This window comes from Neopsephotus bourkii, unplaced genomic scaffold, assembly GCF_033783945.1.
Source record: "Neopsephotus bourkii isolate Nb327-2 ecotype Australia unplaced genomic scaffold, CSIRO-AGI_Nbou_v1 NB_803, whole genome shotgun sequence".
Lineage (NCBI taxonomy): Eukaryota > Metazoa > Chordata > Aves > Psittaciformes > Psittacidae > Neopsephotus > Neopsephotus bourkii.
Window position 1 is genome coordinate 214,265 of NW_026901299.1, and position 4,531 is coordinate 218,795.

Here is a 4,531-nt window from a genome sequence, read left to right on the forward strand (position 1 = left end):
TGTCCTGGGTTTAGCACTAGCAGTCATTTTTTCTCTTTCTTGGTAGCTGGTGCAGTGCTGTGTTTTGACTTTCGGGCTGGGAACAAGGCTGATAAAAATGATGTTTTGGTTTGGACAAGGACTTCGTGAGCCTCATGCTCTGCCAGGGAGGAAGGGAAGCCAGGAGGAAGCAGAGACAAGACACCTGACCCAAACTGACCAAAGAGGTATTCCATACCACAGCACGTCATGCCCAGGATGTAACTGGGAGTTACCCGGAAGGGCAAGTGTGGACTGCAGGGTTGGAGGAGGTATCGGTTGGTGCTTGGTTGGGCTGGGGGGGGCAAGTAACCGGTCACCTGATGATGAGGTGTTATATTCTCTTCCCTTGTTATTCCTTTATCATTATTATTGGTGGTAGCAGTAGTGATTTGTGTTATACCTTAGTTACTAAACTGTTCTTACCTCAACCCGTGGGAGTTGCATTTTTTCTGATTCTCCTCTCCATCCCTCCAGGAGGAGGAGAGGGCAAGAAGGGGGGGGGGGAGTGGGTGAACAAGCTGTCTGGCTGGGGTTAAACCATGAGAGTTCTTTTTGGCACCCAACGTGGGGCACAAGGGGTTGAGATAATGACAGATCTGACTGGATTGATAGTCACTCGTCACAACGCTGATTTATTGGCTCTCAGAGTTGCTCCTCTTGATCTCACAGCTTCAGAATGTTGTAACTTACTTAGAGCCGGTATTTGCTGTGTTAGTGTTTATCAAGTGTGGGGCTTGGGCTAAGGTTCCTGTCTCACTGTACTTTATGGCAATGACTTGTAATACGGGTGGGCTCCAGCAGCAGGGCGGGACGGACGTGGCCGTGGACTGGTCCCTGGCCGTCCGGCTGCTCCTCACCGTCCTGGCCCTCGCGCTCGCCTCCGTCTACGTGAGGCCGTGGGGAGCCGAGAGGGAGCAACCCCGGGAACCGGCAGCTGCTGAAGTGGCCCGGGGTGCCCCTGGGGACCAAGTGGGAGTGGGGCTGGAGGCCGGCAGGGAGCGACTTCCGGTGGAGGAGGTCGGGGCGGTCGAGGAGCGGAAGGAGGCGGCTGCCGAGCAGTGGGAGAGGGCGACGGAGGAGCCGAACCCTGTGGCCGAGCTCAGCCCTGCGACAGCTGAGCCCCAGGAGGATGCAGGAGACCCCGCAGCATTTCCCAGCAAGGCAGAGGAGGAACAGATGGATTTAGAAAAAGAGAAGCTGGTGGTGGGAGAGCCGGCAAGCGCAGCAGCTACACCAGCCCCAGTGACAAGTACAGCAGCATCGCTTGAGAGTTCTGAAGGTTTTGGATGGCCTTTGGGTACCCTTGGGACCTGCCTGCTGACTGTGATGGGGATCAGCATGTTGGCACACACACAAGAGTGTGTTTTACCCACCGCCATTTTGTCTGATATCAAAAGTTAAGCAGAGTCGGGTTTGGGTCTTGTCTGGGGTTAGACAACGATATGGGGAGACCAAGAGTTTTTCCCCAAGGCTGGACAGTCATGAGTGGCAGAGTGTGTGGGACAGTATGGGCAAGTATCTAGTCCACTGGGCCCCTCCAGTGCTCTGGAAGCATTGGAGATGGAAGGCAGCTGTATGGAGTCCCCAGCAACAAGCTGCAGAAACTGCTGAAGGGGACAGTGAATTATTTTGAGCCTGGTGGGCCCATGAGCCTTAAGGCCATCAGAGCAGAGATGCTACATAGAGATGGACTCATGATCGAGGATTGGACTTAGCAATGGACACTACTGCCAGGTTATTCACAAGTGTGAACACTGCACATAGCCTCTCATGTTCTGAAAGACTGTTACAAGAGATGAAGCCTGACATCATGGACCAGGTGGACTCAGCAGCTTTATAGGGACTAGTCCATGCATTAAAATAGAAGTGCACTGAGATCAGAGTGATGATATATTGAAAATGTGGGATCTGAGCATGATGTGAATGGTATGGAATAAGGGGTGGATAATGTCTTGGGTTTAGCACTAGCAGTCATTTTTTCTCTTTTTTGGTAGCTGGTGCAGTGCTGTGTTTTGACTTTCGGGCTGGGAACAAAGCTGATAAAAATGATGTTTTGGTTTGGCCAAGGACTTTGTGAGCCTCATGCTCTGCCAGGGAGGAGGGAAGCCAGGAGGAAGCAGAGACGAGACACCTGACCCAAACTGACCAAAGAGGTATTCCATACCACAGCACGTCATGCCCAGGATGTAACTGGGAGAGTTACCCAGAAGGGCTAGGGGACTGCAGGGTTGGAGGAGGTATCAGTTGGTGCTTGGTCGGGCTGGGGGGGGGAGGGGGGGCGAGTAATCGGTTGCCTGATGATGAGGTGTTGTATTCTCTTCCCTTGTTATTCCTTTATCATTATTATTGGTGGTAGCAGTAGTGATATGTGTTATACCTTAGTTACTAAACTGTTCTTACCTCAACCCGTGGGAGTTACATTCTTTCTGATTCTCCTCTCCATCCCTCCAGGAGTAGGGAGAGGGCAAGAAGGGGGGGAGTGGGTGAACAAGCTGTCTGGCTGGGGTTAAACCACGACAGTGACATATTCAAGTACTGGAAAGGTAGGATCTCATTTCTAAGCTGCAGTGAGTGGTGGTGTGTGCATCTGCAATGTGCATACCTGTCATCAGCTTACACATGATCTAACAACACTGGGAAAGTTGTGGGGCATATTTTGATATTTCTACTTGTATTATCAACTCTCCAGGAGAAACAGAGTCCTCTGAGAAGCTGTCATGCTGGTAGTCTGCTCGTGTCCTGTGCTACAGAAATATTTTCTGTGGCTTCTGATAGAAAGTTCATCAATGAGCATGAAGTGCTGTGTGTTTTGATGGCTTTTCTGGATTCTTCTTTGCACTAATAATTGTCTGTGTGGTAGCCTGGAACAAGTGACTCAAATGATCCCCGCTTTGTATGCTGGAGAGCCAGCTGAAGCCTGGAGTCAGGGGCTTTGGAGTGTACAGGAAAAATGCCTTGCTTAGGTGAGAAGAAATGTTGCTTAAATGCTACTGTGCAAAGACTCTTCCTTGGTTACGGTCAGGTTGCTGACTCAAGCCAGACCTTGCAGTGATGTATGGGCTGAATTCCGTTCTAATACGGAAGTAAGTGGTCTTTTAGCAGGTGAGATGTTTCTACATGTTTTGGACTTTGATTTGGTTTTCTTTGTGTTTCAGATACTTGATTCTTCATGAGTTAACCTGTAGGGGCTTATTTATGGGAAACACAGATGATTCCTAAGATCCATTTTGTATAGGGAATATAATTTTCAGGGCCCAGAAGTGGCTCCCCAGTTAGTCATCTTTGTGGGATAGGGTGCTGAACAAGGTGACAGCAGAGTGATTTCCGTGGCTGTTGCCAGGATTCGAGGGTGCTGAACAAGGTGACAGCAGAGTTATTTCCGTGGCTGTTGCCAGGATTTGAGGGTCCCAAATAGGAAGCTGACCAGGTCAGAAGGCAGGTTCCTGTAATGTTTATTTAAAAAGACCCAAAATGTGCGTGAAAGTGGTTGTCTACATTTGTTTCTGCAGTGAAATATTATGAAAAAAGGTTTTTGAATTTTCTTCCCTGTTTATTTGCTTGCTGCTTTTTTCCTGATACCTCCTCCTCCCCAATTTTGTCTCTTGATTTTTGGAGTAAAAATATGTTCAGATACTAATGGGCTTTTTGGAGTAAAAAAATGTTCAGATACTAATGGGCTTTTACTCTTTTTATATGATTATACATGTAAATCATTAATAAAGAGTCTGATTAGTCTTGTTCATGTTTTAATCTTCCAGCTTTTGGGATGTCACCATTACCATAATTCTTCAGGTCTAAATTTCTGAAAGCAAGTTGAGTTATCTCCCTGTGCTTTCAAAAATGGGTCAGGGTAGTGAGGAACTGTCAGACTGGGAGCTGCTGAAATGGTTTGTCTTTCCAGTCTGACTAGAGTGAGAAACCAGTGTTAATGGGAGAGCAGACTACAGTGGTGATAGTTATAGCTGAAAACCTATAAGATGCTTGGGGAATTAATGAAACAAGTAATTTTATGGTAGAGTTTTATAGCATGGTATTAATAAACAGCACGAGTTTGACATAGAGTGGTAGAAAAATGATCAGTTTGTAATGGTACTCTGTATTACAAGTCTCTGGATATGTCAAAATAGTGTTTTATGGCAGGAGGAAGCACAAAAGATCTGCAGGAGTTCATGGTGTAAGTAAAGAGATAATGGTCATAGCAGAAAACTGAGATAGCAAACAGCATTGGATAAGGAAGTGAAGCTCTGAACTCTGTCCTTATGATTATGGCTCCTGCTGGAGGAGAAGCATAGTCTGCATGAATAAACTTCAGAGTGATCAAAATACTTCTCCATTTTTAAATATGTCTGAAAGTTCAGAGTTGCTGATGCCTTTTGGATTTTTCATTGAGAACTGTTGAAGGTGGTGTGTTTTCAGGGCAGAAATACTTGAAGGCAAGTAATTGAGAGAAAGATGGAGTGGAAGAGATACATGACACAATTGAACATATTTAGGGGTTGGGTCGTCTTTG